The sequence below is a fragment of the Littorina saxatilis genome, linkage group LG3, assembly GCF_037325665.1.
Source record: "Littorina saxatilis isolate snail1 linkage group LG3, US_GU_Lsax_2.0, whole genome shotgun sequence".
In the NCBI taxonomy this organism is placed as follows: Eukaryota; Metazoa; Mollusca; class Gastropoda; order Littorinimorpha; family Littorinidae; genus Littorina; species Littorina saxatilis.
In genome coordinates, this window is record NC_090247.1 from 8458994 (window position 1) to 8484035 (window position 25042).

Sequence of the window (25042 nt, forward strand, 5' to 3'; positions counted from 1 at the left end):
TATGTGTGTACAACTTGTAACGGTTTCTGTGGAGTTGAGACTTACATTTTTTTTTAAAAACCTGTATCCACAGGTTGAGCCTTGAGTTTTGCACATGTATGTCCTTAAAGTTGTGTATAATTCTGCATTGAAATGAGGAAGAAAATGAGATACAAGTGAAAATATTTCAGAAAAAAACAGGAATTTTCGTGTTTGTTGTCAACGATGTCTTTTTTCATTGAAAACGGCTTCCCAATTACAAAGTCAATTACAAAGTCATTTGGGAACGTACGTCATTGATTAGCATAGCAAACAAATCAGGAGATGTTGGAGCACACACAAACAGAAAGAATGAACGACTTGCAATTATCAGTTTTGTCAGTTAAGCCAGTTTTGTAGAACTTTTTGTTATCCAATTGTGTGACTTCTGTTTTTGGGGAGTGAGAGTTGTAGATAAGAAACAAAATGTACATCTTTTGTTTAGCTCTGCAGATTTATTGTCTAGTGCGTGCACTTATTATTTACTCCTTTCCGGATCTAGCTTTGCCTCGCGTTGTGTTCGTTCCCCTAGTGCATGCACCTCTAATCTGTCTGTCGCCTAATTTATCCTCTCTCACCTAAAATCACCGGGTTAGCTTATCTTCGTAAAAGGCTAAGATTGCAAGAAGAAATGACGACTTACGTGACAATGAAAACCATTCATACGAATAACCGAGTCAATTTCATGGGATCACTTTTCTATAAAATAGTTTATTAAACTTATTTATTGGTTAGAAAAGTAAACAAAATGTCTCAATGCAACAAGCGTAATTTACGCAATATTATACATTCACATACAAAATCGGTACAAAATCCCGGGTCGCCTTTACATGGCAAACATCAAAAGTGCACAAGTCATCATAAGAAAACAATGAAGCCACCTAGTCTCCCTTCCCCGGCTAACTATTAATTTCTCTTCAACCTGTTTACTTTGTTGGAATTTCTATTTGGGAGAAACAGTTCTTCCCTGGGCTACGTTTTAAGGATGGTCTAAGACCTCAGAACTTGCTAGATTAACCTTAGTGAGAACGGGACAGTCACGGACGACTCTCCTTATTCTTCACCAAAGTGTTTTATCCCCAACTTATTTCCAGTCTTCTCCCTTTTATAAAGTACCATGCGCAAACAGGGTGGGACACCAAAAACACAGGAGCTTGCCCAAATCTGTGCAGGTCACCTAAGGTTTATTCTATCACACCTATCTAACTATTTTAGGACCGTTCGATCAAACGCACGCCGGCGTTCTAACAGTCCGGTTGTTTATTTCTGACTGTCTACGAAATTCGCGCCTATTTATCTTTTGAACCTTACTGGTGTTTGAAGTAATCAAGCCAGTACATGCTAGGTTATCCTTTGAATCTGAATACACTTATTCTGTCCTGTCTTTATGAAAGTGTGGCAGATTTGATTGAGACCGGGGGCTGCCAGGGGATTGTGCAGGATGTTTCTTATTTACTCGTGATGTTGTTTGTCTGACCTCGCGTTGTGTTTTGTTTTGAGTGTAAGAATGTTTCCCGTTTCCCTCTCTTATCCCCGATGCAGTAGTATCTAGTATTCAGCTCTCATACGGCCAACGGCCTCTCTCTTGCGAACGAATGTAGCCCACACCGTGGTTGTACAGTTCAAAACATCATTTTATTTTATAAGTGCATGGAATCAAAACATCGTCACTCTCTCACGCAGACTCGTCTTCTTTCTTCCCTCGTCACTTCATAATTATTTCTGTCTGTCTCAGTACTGTCGCTGACTGTCGTCTAAACAAGGGGGGGGGGGGGGGGGGGGGGATTATCAGGTTCCCGATTGACAAGGAACTTATTCAGACTTAAAGTCTTTATAACAGAACTCCCGCTTGACAAGGAGCTACTTAGTGCATGAGATACTATCAGATTCCCGATTGGCAAGGAATTTATACAAACGTTATAACAGAACTCCCGATTGACAAGGAGCTACTTAGTGCATGAGATACTATCAGATTCCCGATTGGCAAGGAATTTATACAAACGTTATAACAGAACTCCCGATTGACAAGGAGCCACTTAGTGTATACTGCAGGGTTCCTAGTTCACCAAGAAAGATTTACAACCAGATCTAATAAAGATATCCTTACGGTTAAAGATGAAGGCCGGCTCCCGATTAACGAAAGAGCTGGGTTAGGTATCGTTCCCGGTTAACAAGGAATTAAGTTACAATTAAAAGACTTCCGATTAACAAAAAGTCTGGTTAGGGTTAAATGACTCCCGATTAACAAAGAGTTTGGTTAGGGTTAAATGACTCCCGATTAACAAAGAGTGCCGCACCCTCGAAATCCAAAACATTATATAGACCTCAAATCTTTGGACTATTTCGCATAATCATGCGCTACAGTGAACTCTGACCCTGAATCACTAACTTCCGGCAAATAATCCGGTTCTTCCTCGATTTATACTACTCTATTTTCCGCTAACCGTCGTTAAACAACTAAGTCCGTAAGTGACTATTATCCTAAAGAAACTTGTCATTTTATCAAACAACTCCCGCACATCGATACTAACAGATTAGCAGCTGGTCGTCTGCGCCAAAGTCACGTCTGCTTGACGCGTCTGTCCTAAACCGTTCTAAAAGCTAGCATCGTGCGTCGTAAATTACGTCACATACAAGATGGCGTCAAGTGCATGCGTACCAATGAAGTCATTCAAACACGCGCACGCACACTGAACATTATTACGTGGGCTGTAAGGCTATTCCCTCACAAAAGAATAGTAAGAATCTCTAAGTTCTTTTACTTTTACTATGTGGTTTCCCTATGCTGCCCCGTGGAAAGAATGCGGAATCTCCTTTCGTATTAATCTATCCTGGTATTTTATACCAGCTTATCCAGTAACCTAGACAGAAACGCGGACCCCATACGGATTGGTTGATAGCAAATCTACCATAACCAGACTACTTACGAAACATTCCGCTAACAACATAGTCCGCCCCTTTTCCCTCATCTTCTGGCCTACTAGCTAACATAATGAACAATTCACCAATAATCTAACTTCTTTATTCCACATATTATTCTATCCACATCAAAATAACACATGTTTCTTTATAGTTAACGATTCCCGTTCCTTCTGATCTAACGATGATCTTGCTCGGCGATCGTTGTTCCCAACACGACGAACAATCATCATCTTTCTGTTTCCTCGTTGATCAAAAGAACATATAGTGATCCATCAGCTACGTTCCTCAAATAAATTTCATCCAATCTCTATTCGTAGAACTTGACATTTGTCCAGGTTTACCAATGTTTATTGACCTGTATGCCAGTAAATCATGTCAGCGCTACACAAATGGCCGCCGACATGGAACTAAAAAGGGAATTATCTCCCTTGCATCGTCTACTCTTGATTTCGATACCAACTATTCTGATGCTGCTTTTTGAACGCTGAGACCAGCGATAGTGTGACAGATCACTCTGTATGCCATGACTGTCCCGAACCTTCAATTTATAATCCCATAACATTAAACTTTCTTCAAATAGGCTCTCACGCCACATTCCCCCCAACTCAAATTCGATGTCGTTTGGAACAAACTACCTAGAATAGATACAAGGAATTTGAATAAAGTTTACCTGTTTATGCTCAAAACACACCTTTTGTGTTTTCAACAAAATTCACCAACACTAACTGTACTAATTTCATCAAAATAACAACTAACCATAAAACATCCTTTATTGAACGATCAATAACATCATCATTCTCATATTTTATATTTGACTTAAAAATTGTTCAGCTTGCGTAATGGACTTCGGTCACCTTCTCTCCGGTCACCTCATTTTCCATTAGATTCCACAGTCATGTAAAAAGGGGTATCGTGGTACCACCTCCTGCAAAATCTAATTTGTAGCCCTACAGATTGACGGGACGGAAAGCAAGGGGTATGGAAGTACGCCCTTCCGAACAATCTGTCATAAGTCCTCTTCTTTTTCCTACTTTCTAAACTACTACCCTCCCTTATTCCTACTTCCTATTCTTCCTCGCTTCTAGTCGTCCCCCTTCCCTCCAACCTCTCTCCCAACTTCCCCTCCATTTCTTGCAATTTTCTTCTGATGTTTCCCGCCTCCCTGAACCACTGGAATATATATTCTTTTTCATCCGGTATTTCTATTGGTACGAACAGAGCGGGCATCCGCTTGGTTTGAGTGCCTCTCGTGGTATGTGTTTCTTCCGGAATCAATTCTTGCTTTACCCCAAACTCTCCCAACAGCTTCTCGTTCTCTTCAACTCCTATTTTCCTTTCTACCCCACCCCACTCAATGTTCTCTGAAATCGCCGGTATTCTATCTTGTTCTTGGTGCCACTCGTCGTGCTCCCTTATTGCCCGGGTACTGCTTCTTCTCCACCCACACCCTTCTCATCGGCATAATTTCACTTTCTTTTCTACGCTGTAATAACATTAGCATAGATATTAACATACATCTTCTACATATGGTTTTTAATCATCTTTATGAACGATTACTACAGTACCCCCTTTCTCTATCTTAACAGAGCTTTCTCCAATGACCTCCAATACATGATATGGCCCCGCCCATCCCAATCCCAGTTTTTGATTAGCCTTCGGTGGGTACCACCTCCAGACCCTTGTTCCCACAGGAAAGTCTCTTTTCTTTATTTTCCTGTCGTATCCCTTTTTCTGTCTCTGAAAACTCCTCTGCAAGTTTTTCCTGGCTACATCAAATGAGTTCTCCAATACTGCCTTTACCCATTCAACATACAGGCTCGGACACTCAATGTCCTTACTAGTTGCGGGTTTACCTACTACAGCTTCTAGCGGGATTACAATCTCCCTTCCAAACATCAATAAGTTTGGCGTACATAGAGTAGATTGTTGTTGTGATGACCGATAAGCCATCAGCAAAAATGGTATATGATCATCCCAATCGTCCCTTCTTTCGTTCACGAAAAGTGACAACATCTGCTGTAAGGTTTTGTTAAATCTCTCTACCAACCCGTCACTTTGAGGGTGGTATGGGGTAGTTCTAGTTTTATTTATTTCTAATGTCTCACACAGACACCGAAACAAAATACTCTCGAACTCTCTCCCCTGATCTGTATGTATGGCATCAGGCATGCCGAACCGACAAATAAACTCAGTAATCAGCTTATCCGCTACGGTTTGTGCAGTATGGTTAGGTATTATAGAGTAAGCTTCTACCCATTTGGTGAAATAATCTGTTACCACCATAATATACTCATTTCCTTTCTCCGTTTGAGGCAAAGGCCCAACAATGTCAATCGCTATCCTTTCTAGAGGCGCACCTACGTTGACATGCTGCTTTGTACAGGTAGCCAAGTACGACTCTCGAATCAGACCAAAAGTGATGTAGAGCATGGAGATGTGCAAACTCCCTTTGCAGAAAGCGAGCGATCTTCACTGAGAGGACAGCAGCCTGAAGTTCAAGACGTGGCACAGTGATAGAACGGACGGGAGCCACCTTAGATTTGGCCATGACGACGGCGCAGTGAGGTCTTCTTTGTTTGTCAACAATCCTGAGGTAGGAGCACTCTCCATAACCGACAGTGGAGGCATCTGCAAAGTGGTGAAACTCTACCAGGCCCCATGGCAAGACGGACTCAGGGAAGTATAGTAGCGTGGGATGGATATCGTTGAAAGGGCAGTGACGTCACGTAGCCACTCACTCCACTTTACTGCCAGCTCGACAGGAAGTGCTTGGTCCCAATCAAGACCACTCTTGCAGGCCTCTTGCAGAATCATTCTTCCCCTGAGCACCACGGGAGAGATCAGTCCGAGGGGATCGATTATGGAGGCGACTGTAGAAAGTACGCCCCCCTTTGTCGCGTTCTCTGGGCGTATGGCAAACCTGGGTCACCGTACTCAATCTGTAGGGGACGCAACGCTTCTGAAACGTTCACTCCCAACAAGAGACCTATGGGAACGTCAAGGAAGGGCGGGAACTGCTCACTCAGATGAGGAATGTTTTTCACGATTTCGCAAGTGGGAACGTGCCTTTTGTCCACACAGAGTTCTTCTTGAGAGTATGCTGTCGGGACGTCAATGAAGTCTTGGGCGTTGTATGCTCTTACTCTCAGGTCTGAAAGGGCGTGACACCGTACGGTTTCTTTGGACGTCGTGAGTGTCGAGAGGGTGAGGACAGCATCTCGTTTATCAAGGTCAAGCTTTTCAGCTACTGTGTCAAGGACAAAGGACGTGTCTCTCATGGTGTCTAGCATGGCGTATACTAGTTCTTCTTTCTCGGGATGTTACCTTGCGGAGACGTAGACAGGAATGTACAGGGAGTAGAATCTTCCTGCGACGGGTTGCTCGTCAAGATTTTCAGTTTTCAGGCACATCGGTGCATCGACATCTGGCTCCACCCGTTCTTGACCTACAGTGCAATGCGCACTTGCGCTCTGGGCATGTTCTGCATGGTTGTTCTCTTTAGAGTTAGGGTTATAATCAGGGTCGTGCATCCCGGTGACATGTTTTCCTTTGCATTTTTGGCAAGTAACGGTCAACTTGCAGTCTCGTGCACGGTGGGTAGAACGGAGACACCTGAAGCACAGGCGCTCCTTCATCGCAGTCTCCTTTCTTTCCCTGTAGGGGATTGAGGCGAATTTCTGGCACTGAGATAGGAAGTGCATCTCATTGCAGAATAGGCAAGTCGGCTTTCTAAATTGACCTTGACTTGCAGAGTCGTTTGAGTTTGACTTCTCTTCAGCTGCAGCTGCCTCGCATCGACCTTCTTCTTGGGACTGTAGGTTGGTGCTGAAACTGCCGACCAATCTGCCTGCTTTGTCAGCTGCGGGGTCCCGCATCACTGGCTTCTTAGGCCCCAGCGAGGGCACGTGCTTGAGGGCGCTACTTTCAAAGTGAAGAAAGTCGACGAAGTATTGGAAACTGGGGTACAAGCGGGTTTCTCTCTTCATGGCTTCCACTTTCCGTGACCAGGTGTGCATGAGCGGACGAGGCATCTTCTGAACCAGCCTGTTGATGTACGACGGGTCATCGAGAATGCTCAGACCTCGAATCTTCTTGGACATCGCTTGACATTGACGCAAGTAGTCGGTGAAGCTGGTCAGTGCGGTACAGTCATTTGGCTTTATCTCTGGCCAGCTCTCCAGCTTCCCCTTGAGGGACTCCGAGATCGTATAATCTTCACCGAAGCGGTCCTTCAAGATGTCCAAGGCTCTCGTGTATGATGTTTCGCTGAGTTCGTAATACAGGTCACCCACAGCTTCCTTCGCAGGGCCTTCTACATGGTCTCTCAGGATTAGCATCTTGTCTTCAGGCCTCACGGCGTCACTGCGGACTAGGTGTTGAAATGCCGCAATCCAGGCTGGGTAAGCCAGCGGATCTCCATTGAAAACAGTAGGCCGTGGAATAGGAAGTCTTGATATTGTGAGAGCCTCCGCTAGAGACTTCACCAGAGTTTGCGACTGCCGACTGCGGGTCGGAGCTAGGGTTTGCGTATGCGGGCACGAAGGGGAGAGCTTGGTTGGACAGACGCTGGTCATAAGCGTGGTCCTGGTTCCAGTGAGGAGGCGCACCATAATACGTCGTGCCGTTATAATGCTGTGGGCTTTCCTTCCTTGCAGGAAATGGGTTTTGCTGAGATGTAGGCATGGTCTCTTTACGTGTGTCTTGAGGCTTGCTGGTTTGCCTGATGCCTTGGAACTTGTCACCCTGGGGGTGTGAGTCAGACGTATCATTAAAAGGTCTATCAGCCGCGACTCCGTCAGCTCCTGGCACCAGACCTCCGCCAGTGCGACCAAGGTACAGGTCGCGCACTCGATTCAGCGCTGGAAGCTCGGGCAGTGAAGAGTGGTTATCATCCTTATACTCTTCATCAAGGACAGCGGCGGCAGCTTGAATAGCTTCCAATTCCACATTCATCATGACTTGCTCATTTTCTGTCTTAAGTCTCGACAGCCAGTCTTTCATCTCGTTCAGTTTTCTCGTTTTCTCTGCTTCCTGTACTTTCCTTTGAGCCTCCTCTTGGGCTTCCTGTACTTTCCTTTGAGCCTCCTCTTCCTCTATTCTTCGCTGCATTTCTAATTCAGCTCTTTGTCTCTGCTCCAACTCGGTCCTAGCTTGCTGACGCACTCTCATGGCAGCGAGGTCTGACTTCAAAATTAACCTTTTCGAGCTTGTAGATGAAGTCGACTTCGAGCTGTGTACATTCAGTGCTCTGAGCTGAGTAAAAACCTGGACTTTGCCTCCTGACCTATCGGAAGGTGAGAGCAGGGACATGAGTTGATCACCAATAGTATTGCAGCGCTCGACAAGAGTTTCATGTGATGACTGGTATTCTGAGTCCAACTGAAACTCCCTCAAGGCTCGGATTTTCTCTATCAGGGCTTGGTGACGATTTCTGAGTTCTGTGAGAAGTTCATCTGCTCTACTAGGAGAGACGCTCCGATCGAGTTCCTCCGTGGCGAGGTTGAGGAAAACGCTGAGATCGCTAGCCATATTCTAGTACGTTCTGAGGGTTAGGCTTCACTGAGCGCTGGGGACGTTCTGTCAAGACGTTGGGAACTTGTTTGGAGGGTTATTCTCCATAGTGAGCCTCGGCGCCAGTGGGGTTGACGTGAGAAGGATAACTATCTTGACCCTCAGTCTCAATGTCAGCAGGCTCCTTTTCCTTGGCGTCTTGATCACCATGCCTGCTGGAAGCGGATTTATGGCCGTCAAAGTCCACGATCTCGATACCAGATAAAGACATCTTCTTGGCTAAAAATTCTTCTTCTTCAGATTAAGTCGGCAACTTGCTGTATTAATACGATGTACGATCTTGTTGATGATGTCCCCCTACGATAGGTTTTCACTATAGCTGCGGCTCTTTTGGTTCTGCCTTAAGGGACAACGCGGAACACAGAACAACTCTGAGAACAATGTTCTTTCCTTTATTTCGTTTAGGTTACTCTGCGTCCGGTGAAAACCTATATGGCGTCAAAAAACCACACAAAGCCGCAGTGACTTTATTTCACGGAGTCACCGTGCACCAAAAGCCGCTGAGCGAAACGAATAAGTGACAACTAAAACGTCACGTTTTATAATGACGTAAAAACTGGACTGACGACACGCTGACTTTCTACCACATAATCGAACACACGGGTAAAAAGACAACCTACGGGATTAAAAAAAGTAACTTTACAGCGGTTCGTTCCCTTAGACCAAAACCTACAACTAAAACAAAGGAAGCAAGCTGAAGGCTTACTTAGCAAAGGCCAAACGTTCCCTAATAGTCTTGAAAGAGAAGAATTCAAATCAAAAACACGAAACAACAAACGCACTGACAAAGGCAGAAAGGGAAACAGATTAAATATATGCCAAACGATTAATAAGAACAAACAAGGGTGGAAACTATAAGGGCTCACAAGTTAAAAGTCACCGTAAGGGAAGGACAAAGCTCTTACAGTCTATTTCTCTGTGCACTGAGAGAACAACAAGGCTTAATTGAGGAAGTTAAGGGAAGTAGGGGAATCACCAGGTAAAGCGACAAGAACTGGTAAGGTGACTACTTGACAAACGATTTAACAGCACAAACGGCGGTTTACGGACAATATATTACGACACACAGAAACAAAGAGAATCGTAAATAAAGTGAAAGAAAACCAGCCCACACACAGGGACAAGAACACCTGTCCTAACAACATATACACAACATACCTTGCTTCTGCTTGTATTCGTCTCGTTTGGTACCTCTAGCAACGAACCGACACTCTCGATCGTCTTAGAGTCAAGGCGATCGAGGATGTTTGTTTACGTTTCTCTAGGTAACCTCTAACAACGTACACACAATTTATCTTACTAAACTAAACCCTTGTTTCCTTTCACTCAATCATTATCTTATTGATAACGAATCAATTCTAAAATGCATGCAGTAATAATCACATGCACATTGCATAACACAACATTTCTCTATCGTTCTTCTTCCAGTCAAAGCGATCGAAAGTGTTTGTTTACGTTTCTCTAGGTAACCTCTAACAACCTACAAACAATTTATCTTACTAAATTAAACCTTTGTTTCCTTTATCTTATTGATAACGAATCAATTCTAAAATACATGCAGTAATATTTCCATGCACATTTCATAACGCTACATTCCTTTATCGTTCTTCTTCGATGAGATCTCGAATAACACGTCATCTAAAATGGCGTCATCGAAGGGAAGATTACGTTCCATTGTGTTCGTAACATAACAATGCGATCGATACGAACACGATTGCGAATAAAGACTACATGAACCATGTGAACTAGTCAGCAAAAGTATCCTGCTACGAACTGTGCAGTGGTTTTCTGGTGAGTACATTCTAACACAGTTAATATCATGACATTTGTCCACAAGTCTTCCAGTCTTTCACGTGTGTTAATGAAGAACACTTTTAGATCTGTATCTCATATTTCTCAGTATAAAAGTTAGATCCGCAAATGTTCAGGTTAAAGTTTCTGGATAATGGAGACATCATGATCTGTTACAATATTGAACAGTGTAGATGTACGTACAATGTCACATGTGATGCACATAATGCATACCTTCTCTTTCGCGGTGAAGAGTTCTGCTTGGGGGAATTCTCCACTATGGGATGTTTTTAAAGTGATGTCAAGTTCCAAAACCACTTCCGGCCAGCCTCTTCCTCACCGTCTTTCGAAGTGTATAGCAATTGGTTTAATTTAAATTTGTGTAATGTTAAACTTGTGGGGTCCTGATTTGGCCTATATGGTCCGCTGGACCCAAAAAGCAACAGATATCAATCAGTAGAGGTTTGCCTGTATGGCATTTGTGGTGTGCATCTTATTCAAGCTGAGTTTCTGCTCAATACAATCAGTCTCCATTCTTGCCTTCTCGATTTCTAGTGCAATCTTTTCCATTTCCAATGTGATCTTTTTTCCCAGCTCTACTCGTTCTAATTCTACTGACGTGAGCTCATTCATGGGGTCATTCGTGGTTCTCTTACAGAGCCTTCTTTTCTTTAATCCCGCCAACATACTCGGACGCACGCGCCTTGCTGGCTGTCCACTTGATGGTAATCTGTTGTTTCAGTTCAGGTCAGCAGGTAATGGATCTTCGACCTGTGTCTGTGAGACGCTGCTGATGTTTCTTGGATCTGAACCAGGAGAGGTGCCAGGACGTGGTGTCCCTGCTGCTGCAGGCCGATTCATCGAGCGATGTCCACAACACAACATAAGATAACGTAATTTAACATAATATAACCGAACAAAACTGAACATAACAAATGTATGACACAGAAAGAGAGAGAGAATTGAATTGAATTGAACTTTATTTTTCGATGGTAACAGAACAAGCAATGAAAACATGCTTTTTTTCATCCAGTCCTCGCCCATTGAGGGTAACGCAACCAATAAGAAAAAAATTAGAAGTGAAGTTAAGTACATGTCAAACAATCAGCAACAAAAACATTTCATCAGTCGCGTGGAATTCATGCAGCTCGCCAGGCATACCCAGAAGCTTCTGCCTGTTGTATCTAAAAACACAATTATATTTATAACAAAACTCAGATTTTTTAAAAGTAAATAAAAAAAAAACACTGCCTAGCCGACAACTATCAATATCCTACATACGTGAGAGAGACACTCATGAGATAATAATCGTTGTAAGTGCGGCTTCTTTGGTAATTCTGACTATAGTATAGGGACAACGCGAACACAGATGGGTTTTTTTTGTCTTGTTTTATTTCCTTCTTTCGTTGATCTGCGTCCGGTGAAAACTGCACAAAAAAGGGAACGTAAACAGAGAGCAAACAATAAAACAAACGAGAACAATGGAGCAAGAAGGAGAGAAAACCAGAAAGCGAAGCAGAAATGAGAAAGACAGAAACACTGAACAGAGAAAGAAGGAGACAGAATTAGAGAACAACAGACAGTGAACACCAGAGGATACAGAGACAAAAACAGGTGCTAAGAAAAGATAAAGAGCAAAGGTACATGCAAATCTTTATAAAGAAACAGACAGGAAATCAACACTAAAGTAAACGCGTACATACCCTATTTGGCGTCGAAAAAACACACAAAAAAGCCGCTGAGGGCGAAACGAATATGACGACTAAAAACGTGACGTTTTATAATGACGTAAAAACTGGACTGACGACACGCTGACTTTGTACCACAATCACGCAAAAGGAAATGATATTCACGCGAACATACACAATGAAATGAAAGTACGGTAATGAAATAACTGGGGACAGAACAAAGAACAAACAAGGGTGGAAACTATAAGGGCTCACAAGTGAAAAGTCACTAAAGGGAAGGACAAAGCTCTTACAGTCTATCTCTCTGTGCACTGAGAAAACAACCAGGCTTAATTGAGGAAGTTAAGGGAAGTAGGGGAATCAGCAGGTAAAGCGACAAGAACTGGTTAAAGGTGACTACTTGACAAACGATTTAACAGCACAAACGGCGGTTTACGGACTATATATTACGACACACAGAAACAAAGAGAATCGTAAATAAAATGAAAGAAAATCAGCCCACACACAGGGGCAAGACCAATCGTTCAAATCGCACATGTAAATGAGGTCATGTCAAGCAAGTCTTGCAGGGACCTGTTTTTCAACTGCTTATGATGCCAAAGTCACCGAAAAACCTAGGTGTCACAATATTACTTTACCGGCACGGTTGGCATAGTGTTAAGGCGTCCGCCTCGTGATCGGGAGGTCGAGGGTTCGAACCCCGGCCGGGTCATACCTAAGACTTTAAAATTGGCAATCTAGTGGCTGCTCCGCCTGGCGTCTGGCATTATGGGGTTAGTGCTAGGACTGGTTGATCCGGTGTCAGAATAATGTGACTGGGTGAGACATGAAGCCTGTGCTGCGACTTCTGTCTTGTGTGTGGCGCACGTTATATGTCAAAGCAGCACCGCCCTGATATGGCCCTTCGTGGTCGGCTGGGCGTAAAGCAAACAAACAAAGATGATAAATGTTGCCTTCCAGGCGGACGATCGAGGGCCCTGTAATACAAGTCAGATTCCGAAACAATTGCCAAACCCTGCCACGTCCAAATAAAAAATGTGTTAAAACTTGTAGAATACACATGTATGCAAAACCCATGAGAAAGAAAGCTCCATTTGCATGACTGGTCAATCACCATTGTCCCACTCAATGAATGCTTGAAATCAGAACTAAGAAACTGAAAAAGTGACAGCTACCAAGATATCACTTGCATAGGATTCAGAATTCTGGATTTTAAAGCCAAGTATGCAATTTCAAGATAAAAACGTAACCTGTCTAATTAATCATAAAGCCCCATTTTTCTTTTATCTAAAATGAAAAAGTTATTGATTTTCACTCAATTTGTGTTGTTGGTATCACTGTTCCTGTTTTATTGCTCCGACCGTGGGGCCACTAAAATAACTAACAAACACAAACATACCATACTCACAAGAATACCGCAACACGGTGGCCTAGTGGTAAGGCGTCCGCCCAGTGAGCGGGAAATCGTGGGTTCGAACCCCGGCCGGGTCATACTTAAGACTTTAAAATTGGCAATCTAGTGGCTGCTCCGCCTGGCGTCTGGCATTATGGGGTTAGTGCTAGGACTGGTTGGTCCGGTGTCAGAATAATGTGACTGGGTGAGACATGAAGCCTGTGCTGCGACTTCTGTCTTGTGTGTGGCGCACGTTAAATGTCAAAGCAGCACCGCCCTGATATCACCCTTCGTGGTGGACTGGGCGTTAAGCAAACAAACAAACTCACAAGAATGATAACTTTGCATCCTTGGTGTCCTGCTCTCCTCAGCATCACACAACTCGCCCACTGAGAAGCAAACAACAAATATCCAATACTCCAAAGTTTGATGAATGAATCAACTAGCACAAAACAATAGCATCAGCTGCTGCCAGGAATGCCACAGCGAAGCCTCATTTCTCCGCTTTGGTGCTCACTGGTCTTGCGGATTCCGCTTTCTTAACCTTTTCTGCGAGATTCTTGAGATTGTCTTCTTGTTTTCTGCCGTATCTTTCCATTCTTCTTTTGTTCACTTCCATCTTCTGTTCATCTGTCATGGAAGATCTCATCACGAAACAATACCATCAGCTGCTGCCAGGAGTGCCACTGTGAAGCCTCGTTTCTTCGCTTTGCTGCTTTTGATTCGAACTTGTTTGCTGCCTAATATAATTCACTGTGCGCTTAAGTTAAACAAAACTTATGCAATTTTCATTCACTGACAGTCAGTCGGTCTGCGTAGCGTTGTCTTGTTGCATTTTTAACCAACCGGCCAACCAAAGGACAGAGTGAGTAGTAATCTATAGATCAGCTGGGATGTGACTTACATCAGCTGCTCCAGCAGACGAAAAGCGTGGTGCCTCTGGCAGAAGGGGAGAAACTACTGACTATAATTATATAAACTTCCTTACCAAGCATTGTCTCTTTAACACAATGAAACGTGTTGAAGGCCTCTTTTCCCTTTGTTCCAGTAAGGTTGTATTTGGTGCAGAGTTGTGGATGCAGGAGCTTGTTTCCTGCCAGGCGAACAGAGTCCTTGATGGTTACGCCACCGAAGCTGCTAGTGGCTTTGATCTGAGGACACATGATTACAGAAAGAATATGTGGTTCAAAGCAAAATTAATTATCTCCAGTAGGCAGCGCTCATGATCTGGGCCAAGCTGACTCCCCTAACCAGGGCCAAGGAAGTGCTGATAGCTCTGATCTCGTGAGCGCGCAGTGTGTGCACGATGGGAGTGTCAGTCTTCTCGTAACAGAATTTAACACAAGAGGTTAACCACCGCGCTATCGTTCCCACAGCGATATCCTTGCTATATAGCCTCCATGGCTTTACCGTACCTATTACCGGTTTTGAGAAACAAACTGTTTACGTATTTCACAAGCCTCCTTGGCTTTACCATATTGTAACGAAAGCGGATTGCTCTCTTTGATTGTTGTTGTGTGTGAAAATGTTATGATGACGATGAACAAAAACGGACACAAATTGTTGCAGATTTCAAGATTCAGATTTAATCATCTAAATATGTCAATGTATTCGTATCGTATCTCAATGCATCATTCGTTCACATATAAAATATGAATGACATATAATAACTCTGGCAATAATTCAGCCAGAAAAACATCTATTGAACAGCTCCATGGTTGACTGCTAAAACTTCTTCTTTTTCTGATTTCTCCCGTAGACCCCAATTTCTCCTGTAGACTCGAACTAGAAAAAGACCAGCATCTTAGAACCCCGATTTCTCCTGTAGACTAGCCCCGTCCCGTCTCGAAGAAGCTCCGTCTTCGCAGCGTAGAACAACAGCAACCCATAAACATAGCATAGCCTTAGTCTCTTGGAACCCGAAAAAGATATGAACATTCCTCCCGATTTCTTCTTTCCCCTCTCTATTTATCCCCTTCCTTGTTTGTTTACCTGTTACCGCTAGCTACTGCTAACGTTTTGATCATCTATAACGATCTCTCCTGTCTGTCTACGTTACCCCAATACCTGTCCTAACAACATACACAACATACCTTGCTTCTGCTTGTGTTCGTCTTGTTTGGTTTTAGCATCGAACCGACACTCATCGATCGTCTTAGAGTTAAGGCGATCGAAAGTGTTTGTTTACGTTTCTCTAGGTAACCTCTAACAACGTACAAACAATTTATCTTACTAAACTAAACCCTTGTTTCCTTTCACTCAATCATTATCTTATTGATAACGAATCAATTCTAAAATGCATGCAGTAATAATCACATGCACATTGCATAACACAACATTTCTCTATCGTTCTTCTTCGATGAGATCTCGTGTAGCACATCATCTAGTCAAAGCGATCGAAAGTGTTTGTTTACGTTTCTCTAGGTAACCTCTAACAACGTACAAACAATTTATCTTACTAAATTAAACCTTTGTTTCCTTTCACTCAATCATTATCTTATTGGTAACGAATCAATTCTAAAATACATGCAGTAATATTTCCATGCACATTTCATAACGCAACATTCCTTTATCGTTCTTCTTCGATGAGATCTCGAATAACACGTCATCTAAAATGGCGTCATCGAAGGGAAGATTACGTTCCATTGTGTTCGTAACATAAGAATGCGATCGATACGAACACGATTCCGAATAAAAACTACATGAACTAGTCAGCAAAAGTATCCTGCTACGAACTGTGCAGTGGTTTTCTGGTGAGTACATTCTAACACAGTTAATATCATGACATTTGTCCACAAGTCTTCCAGTCTTTCACGTGTGTTAACGAAGAACACTTTTAGATCTGTATCACATATTTCTCAGTATAAAAGTTAGATCCGCAAATGTTCAGGTTAAAGTTTCTGGATAATAGAGACATCTGTTACATGCACCCCCGATTTCTAAGATTATGCTCCGCATAATCTATATATCATATCTGACAAAACATATCTGTAACTTCTAGAACTAGAAACTAAAATTTCGAGTGAATCACTCCTTGTTCATCGGTTAATCCATTTTCTTATATTTCAGGATAACTTTTGTGTGTCCATTCTTTCTCTTCACAAGGGAGGAGGAGAACGCATTTGTCACTTGGATCTGTGACAGAGTCATTGCCTCGTCGTACGGCAAGTATAGTACCACAGGATGCAATTTGGCTGAGGTTGAGGTTGGCTTTTCTTTATTGCAGTTTTCCTCGTTTACAGAAACGTCGCTGATAGTTTCATAAACTTGTGCCCATCTGTAACACATTAATATCATATTGTGCTAATTAAGTTATTCATAGTTAATGTTTTCATATTTGTCAACCGTCCATATTACAATACATCCAGTATTACCCACTTATCTTCTAAAACTAACCGAGACCGAGTTACATTGTTAGGATTGAAAACCTGCTACAGTACCTTCGTGCTTTATCATTTTCACATCGCCTAACAATAACTCGACTCCTTGAGATCTCCACCTGTCCAGTTTGAATAATTATCTTGGCCTAGTGCCTCACATTATTGTCACACAGGGATATATATGTCTCGAAACCAGCCTCAATTTACCTTGAGTTACGCTCCATCATACTAACTAACACAATCCATACGAAAGACGTATATGAAAATACTGTTTATGAATGACTATCTTTTGCACAATGTCATCGTTATGTTCCAGAAAAACAAGGCGAAGTTAAGAACAGTTGAGTTTCCACTTCTCCATCCACGTCGGCACATTCTTTCCTTTATAAGGTAACAGTCTGTCAATGTGATACGCCTTTGAATCTTTCTTTGGTCTAGTTTTGATAAGGTATGTCAAATCATCAATCTTGTTGGTGATGATATACGGTCCTTTCCATTTTGACGTCATTTTAGTACACACACCTATCTTCCTGACAGGGTTGAACAACCAGACTAATTGTCCTACACTCAGTTCACGTTTTCTGGTTTTCATGTTGTAGTACTTCTCTTGATGCACTGCACTTTTCTTTAAATGTTTCCGCGCATGTTCATGTACCTTCTGAAATATCTGTTCCAGGTTTGCAGTGTAGACATCAGGTGAGACATCTTCTTCTCCGGGTCGCCCAAACACCAGTGACATCGGCAGTCTCTCTTCACGTCCCAGCATCATTCGATTCGGCGTTATACCTGTGTGGTAGTTCTCCTAATTCTACAGCTTACTCTATGTTGTTATTTCTAAGCTAATTTGCCGGCGAGAACTAGTAAAAGTTGTGAAGAGGAACAGAGAGAGATAATTTGCCTATATGTTTCTCTCTGCCCAGTGTTGCAGACTAATGCATGCAGTTGATGTTATTTTTATGTGATCTTACCTCGCGTTGTGTTTTTCCCTATTTCCTAGTGCAATGCAAATCTACCCTAGTCTACTGCTAACTCTTTGCTTTTCCTAAGATTCCGGCTTGACTGGTCAACAATTAATTCAATAAACTGAACAGGAACTCAACCAACTTGAACATCGATCAGACACATAGGGAGTCCACGCATATATGGTATAATTTCGAGCAAGTTTATTTACCAAAACGGTCAAGCGACCAGCATAAAATAGTAAGTCAAATACAAATTACATGATACAAAATTCGCCTTCCACGCTCAAGTAAAATGTTATCTAAAATACCTATGCTCCCAACCCCCGAATCTATCTAAGATGAGGTTCTGCAGTCTGACGCCTAACTAACTAATCTTTGATCCCATACAGGATATGTTTGTTCCCTAACTAGCTAAAGTTTGGGTGTCTAGAATTTCCACAGGGATGCTACTTATTTTTCCTGGCTACAAACGGAAGAACAGTTCTTTCCTCACCAAGCTAAAGATTTATTAAATGGATAGTCTGAGACTTCTTAGTGCTAATGTTTGATCGTTGGGAAACCCAGGCCTCAGCCCTTATCTCGTCAACGATATTTTTGTCCCTATTCTCAAAGTTCTGCTCTTATTTATGAACGTACGGCACGCTGTCCAAACCCGACTGCAATGGGTTTAACAAACGCACGCATACGTCCGATAATTTTACTGACGCCTATCTATCTAAGTTTGTCGGACCTACCCGGTCCGATTTGGTTTAGTTTCTATCTGTCTACGACGATTTTTCTCCTAGTCTATCTTTTGGATCGCTCGGAACCAGACAATTCGACTGGCCCGAGTGGTGAAGATCTTCCTTTGTAGCTAATCGTACTCCTATTCTGCCTATTTAGATGAAAGAGAATCTCTAGATTCTTTACTGTGTAGCAGTTTTCCTATTGCGTTGTTGGTATGTTTGTTGCCCGGTGGAAAACCGTGAAAGTTGTAGATAATAAATAAAACGTGCGTCTTTTATTTAGCTCTGCAGATTCGTTGTCTGGTGCATGCGCTCCTCGTTTACTCTTTTCTGAGTCTAAAGTTGCCTCGCGTTGTGTTCATTCTCCTAGTGCGTGCACTCCTAATCTGTTGATTGCCAAATTTATCCTCTTTCACCTAAAATTGCCGGGTTAGCTTATCTTTATAAAAGGCTAATCAGTGAGAAGAAGTGACGACTCAGGTAACAACGAAAATCATTCAGTCGAGTGGTGGAGTCAATTCCATGGGATCACTTTTCTATAAAATAGTTTATTAAACTCATTTCTAGAAAAGTGTACAAATCATTCAATACAACAGGTGCAAATTACGCAATATTATAAATTCACATACAAAATTGATACAAAAGCCCGGGTTGCCTTTACATGGCAAACATCAAAAATGCGCAGGTTATCTTTATGGAAAACAATGAAGCCACCTAATCTCCCTTCCCCAAATAATCCTATCCTAAATCGAGACTCCGCATATCGAGCTAGCTACCTTTTTATCCCATACAGGATCTTTTGTTCCCTGACTGACTATCTAAGAATTTCTTACGACCTATTTATTTTAATGGAATTCGAAATGGGAGAAACAGTTCTTCCCTCTTTGGGCTATGTTTTAAGGATGGTCTAAGACCTCAGAACTTTCTAGATTAACTTCAGTGAGAACGGGACAGAGTCGCGGACGACTCTACTTATTCACCACCAAAGTATTTTATCCCTACCTTATTTCCAGTCTTCTCTCTTTTACAAAGTACCGTACGCAGACAGGGTGGGACACCAAAAACACAGGAGCTTGCCCACATCTACGCAGGTCACCTAAGGTTTAATCTACCACACCTAGCTAGCTAATTTAGGACCGTTCAATCAAACGCACGCCGACGTTCTTACAGTCCGGTTGTTCACTTCTGACTATCTACGGAATTTCTCTCCTACATATCTTTTGGACCTTTACTGTTGCTTAAAGTAAACAAGCAGTAACATGCGCGGTCGTCCTTTTAAACTGGCTATGCCTAAGCTGTCCTAATTTGTGAAAATGTAGAAAGAATCTCTAAGTTCTTTTATCGTTATTCTATGTTTTCCCTATGCTATCCCTGGAGCAGAATGCGAAGTCTCTTCTGTACTAATCTATTCTGGCCTTTTATACCAGCCCACACGGTAACCTGGACAGAAACGCGGACCCCATACGGATTGGTTGGTAGCAAATCGACCACAACCAAACTACTTGTGAAACATTCCGCAACAACATAGTCCACCCCTTTCCCCTAATCTTCTGACCTACCGGCTAACGCATTAACAATTCGTCTATAATTCAACTCACTTATTACACATATTATTTTATCCACATCAAAATAACCTATATTTCCTTGTATTCTACATTTCCCATTCTTTATGAGCTAACGATGATTTCGTTCATCGATCGTTGTTTCCAACCCTACGAACACTCATCACATTCCGGCTACATTATTACCCACAATAATACATTGTGGTCATCAAATTACATCCATTAAACAACTTTCATCCAATCTCTTATCATTCAACTTGACATTGGTCAAGTCTTACCACCCCTCCTCAACCCGTATGCCGGTAAAGCGTGTCCGCACCATATAAATGGCCGCCAACACGGAACTGAAAAGGGAATTACCTCCCTTGCATCGTCTACTGTTGTTTATGAACCCTATTATTCTCGCTCTTCTTTGACAAGCTGAAAACAGCGATAGCGTGACAGAAAGGACTCTGTACACCATGACCATTCTAAGCCTTCCATCTCTAACTTTTACATCAAACTTTCTTCAAATCTGGCTCTCCCGCCACATTCCCCCCAACTCAAATTCTATGTCGTTTGGAACAAACTACCTAGAATAATTACAAGAGATTTGAATAAAGTTTACCTGCTTATGCTCAACATACACCTTTTGTGTTTTCAACAAATTCATCAATATTAACTATCTAATTTCATCAAAATAACAACTAACTATAAAACATTCTTTATTGAACCATCAACAACATCATCATTATCATAGTTTACTTTTGACTTAAATTATGGTCATCTCGTTGTGGAATTCTGTTGCCTTCTCACCGGTCATCTTTTTCAACAATGGATCACGCTGGTGTCCATTACGTCCAAGTTGACGGCTAAAGTTGTAAGGGGTATCGAAGTACGCCCTTCCGTAACTTACCCTTACTTCCTAAGCCAACGGTTAAAGTTGTGAGGGGTATTGCTGTACGCCCTCCCGAAAACTCAGGTGCAGTCCCCCTAATAGTCAGCTAGAGTTGAAAGGGGTATCGTGGTACCGCCTCCTGATCTACTGGTCTGGATTCTCATTTCCTATTAGATTTCACAGTTACGTTCAGAGGGGTATCGGGGTACCACCTCCTGCGAAATCTAATTTGTAGCCCTACAGATTGACGGGACGGAAAGCAAGGGGTATCGAAGTACGCCCTTCCGAACAATCTGTCATAGATCCTCTTCTTTTCCCTACTGTCTAAATACTACCCTCCCCTATTTCCGTTTCCTATTCTTCTTCACTTCTAGTCGTCTCCCTTCTCTCCAACCTCTCTAATCTCTCCCCCAACTTCCCCTCCATTTCTTGTAGCTTTCTTCGGATGTTCCCCGCTTCCCTCAACCATTGGTAGATGTACCCTTTTTCGTTTGGAATTTCATCCGGCACAAACAGTGTGGGCATTCTCTTTGTCTGAGTGCCCCTTGTCGCGTGAGTTTCCTCCGGAATTAGTTCCTGTTTTACTCCGAGCTCGCTCAACAGCTTCTCGTTTTCTTCTATTCCTATCCGTCTTTCTATTCCACCCCACTCGACGTTTTCTACACTGGCCGGTATTCTGTTTTGCTCCTCGTACCACTCTCTGTGTTCCTTCATAGCGCGGGCACTGCTGCTTCTCCACCCACACCCCTCTTGCCTGCATAATTTCGCTTTCTTTTGCGCACTGCAATAATATTAGCGTAACTATCAACATACATCTTCTACGTATGGTTTCAAATCATCTTTATGAACAATCACTACAGTACCCCCTTTCTCTATCTTAACAGAGCTTTCTCCAATGACCTCCAATACATGATATGGCCCCGCCCATCCCAATCCCAGCTTTTGATTAGCCTTCGGTGGGTACCACCTCCAGACCCTTGTTCCCACAGGAAAGTCTCTTTTCTTTATTTTCCTGTCATATCCCTTTTTCTGTCTCTGGAAACTCCTCTGAAAGTTTCTTCTGGCTACATCAAATGAGTTCTCCAATACTGCCTTCACCCATTCAACATATATGCTCGGACATTCAATGTCTTTGCTAGCTTCAGGTTTACCCACTACAGCTTCTAATGGGATCACAACCTCTCTCCCGAACATCAATAGGTTCGGCGTACATAGAGTAGATTGTTGTTGTGACGACCGATAAGCCATTAGCAAAAACGGTATGTGATCATCCCAATCATCCCTTCTTTCATTCACAAAAAGTGATAACATCTGCTGTAGGGTTTTGTTAAACCTCTCTACCAACCCATCGCTTTGAGGGTGGTATGGGGTAGTTCTAGTCTTATTTATTTCTAACGTCTCACACAGACATCTAAACAAGATACTCTCGAACTCCCTCCCCTGATCCGTATGTATGGCATCAGGCATGCCGAACCGGCAAATAAACTCAGTGATTAGTTTATCCGCTACAGTTTGTGCAGTATGGTTAGGTATTGAGTATGCTTCCACCCACTTGGTGAAATAATCTGTCACTACCATAATGTACTCGTTTCCTTTCTCGGTCTGAGGCAAAGGCCCGACAATGTCAATCGCTATCCTTTCCAAAGGCGCACCTACATTGACGTGTTGCATTGGTTCCCTTCCCCTACCCGGACCTGGTTTCTTTCGAGCACATACAGGACACTTGGCACACCATCTAGCTATATCTTCGTTCATCCCTGGCCAGTAAATGATACGTTTGATTCTAGCTAGCGTCTTGTCCCTCCCCAAATGTCCCACAGTTTTCTGGTCATGAGCCAGCTTGAGTACTTCTTTTCTAACAGAATGGGGAGCTACCCATACGGTTTCCATATTCCCTATGGCATCTACCGTAACCTTGACACTCAATATATCATCTGTTATACTCGCGTCATCCCAGTGGCTCATGAGTGTTCTCACGTCATGGCTATATTGTGACATCTCCCCCTTGTTGGGCTTTTCTCCCCTCTTCTTTAGTTGTATGAATACTCTAGTCATTGGATCTTCATTTTGCCATTTCTTTAGAACCTGTTTCGTCCACCCCCCAACCCAGTTATCATCAGATTCATTCACAGGGTTATCCGGTATGTCCCTAGCATCCATTCCATCCTGTGGCTCCCTGGAGCTAACGGACTCGGAAGTGTTAACCACCAATCTATGCTCCACAGCACTAGATACCTCGACGTTATCTACCTCACTCCCTGAGCAGGCCTCATGACTAACGTCTACATGTAGATTAGAGTTGACATCCCCATAGCTAGCATTATGGGACCCCTCTGCATCTACGAAATACTCATCAGGTAGACTGAATTCACTTGAGGCCAATACATATGCTTCCTCATCTTCATCATCAGATAAGACAGATTCACTCTGAACATTGTTATCGCCCCTCAAGTCTGCTACCTGTTCCCTCCCTTGGGACCGAGTAACCATTTGGTGTGGCAAAGGGGGCGTATTCTCTCTCGAGTCTGATTCTACTATAGCAACATCCCCATTCTTTGATCGGGCAGATTCACTCTGAGCTACTATAATTTCTTCTTCCCCAGCTTGTTCTAGAACTTTCGCTCTCGCCTTTGCACGTGGTAACATTCCCTCCTTTTGATCCCTGTTTTCTTCCGTTCCCTGGTTAGGTTTTTCTATTTGTTTTTGTTGATCACTAGTCTGTGTTCTAGTCACCACTCGAACTTTCAGTTCACTCTCTTGACACTCTTGGCAATTGTCCCGTTTACATTTTCTGTATGGCTTTCTTGATAGTGCATCGGAATTTCCGTGTAAAACCCCTTTTCTGTACTCTATCTCAAAATCGTAAGCGCCCAGAACTGCCATCCATCTCGCTACCATCCCTTCTGGGTTCTTGAAGTTTTTTAACCACTTGAGTGAACTATGATCAGTTCTGATGAGAAACTTCCTTCCCCACAAATAGTGACGGAAATGTTTAACAAATGTAACTACGGCGTACAACTCCCTGTATGTTACACAGTATCTTTGCCTGCTTGGACATAAGGTTCTACTAGCGTATGCTATCACCTTTTCTTCCCCATCTTGAACCTGGCTCAACACAGCCCCCACAGAATGACCTGAAGCGTCTGTATCTAATATGAACATCCCTTCTCTTCTTGGGTACGTTAACACTGATGATGAAATCAAATCTTCTTTGAGCTTTTCGAAAGATTCATTACATTTTTCATCCCAATTGTAAGGTTGTCCCTTCTTGGTAAGGTTAGTTAGTGGGGTTGCTTTCTCAGCGAAGTTGGGTATGAATTTGCGGTAATAGGACGCTAGCCCCAAAAAGCTTCTGACTTCTGTGACATTTTCTGGCGCTGGCCATGTTTTCACTGCCTCAATTTTTATGGGATCGCATTTTATGCCTTGTTCTGAAACCACGTGCCCCAGAAATGTTACCTCTTTTTGAAACAGGTTACACTTTGCTGCCTTAAGCTTAAGGTTAGCTTCACTGAATCTTTGGAACACTTTTCTCAAGTTACCCAATGCATCTTCTTCTGTTTTTCCCATGACAATAACATCGTCAACATACACTAAGACTCTGTCGAAACCCAACCCTTTCATTGTTAACTCCATGAGCCTTTGAAAGGTGGAACAACTGTTACACAACCCGAAAGGTAGAACCCTAAACTGGTAGTGCCCCACATGCGTGTTAAATGCAGTCTTTTCTTTGTCTTTTTCCTCCATTTCTACCTGAAAGTAGCCCTGAGCCAAATCCAACGTAGAAAACCATTTTGATCCCCCTAGCAAATCTAAGGATTCATCAATTCTTGGTAAAGGGTATGCATCCTTTTTATATTTAGTCAAGTTTTGACTAAATATTTTAACATCGAGGGGGAATCGAAACGAGGGTATGGTGTATGTGCGTGTGTCTGTGTGTGTGTCTGTGTGTGTGTCTGTGTGTGTGTGTAGAGCGATTCAGACTAAACTACTGGACCGATCTTTATGAAATTTGACATGAGAGTTCCTGGGTATGAAATCCCCGAACGTTTTTTTCATTTTTTTGATAAATGTCTTTGATGACGTCATATCCGGCTTTTCGTGAAAGTTGAGGCGGCACTGTCACGCCCTCATTTTTCAACCAAATTGGTTG

General features: G+C 42.7%; 1 long non-coding RNA gene across 2 annotated transcripts in view; it reads left to right on the forward strand.

Annotated features, from left to right (window-relative positions):
- The window catches only part of LOC138961546 (uncharacterized), a 98397-nt gene that overhangs the window by 22820 nt on the left and 50535 nt on the right, over window positions 1-25042 (forward strand). For both annotated transcript variants that reach the window (XR_011454219.1, XR_011454220.1), the window contains exons 2-4: window positions 16489-16588; window positions 17080-17153; window positions 17440-17556. This is a non-coding gene — a long non-coding RNA (uncharacterized lncRNA). The remainder of the gene's footprint in view (window positions 1-16488; window positions 16589-17079; window positions 17154-17439; window positions 17557-25042) is intronic.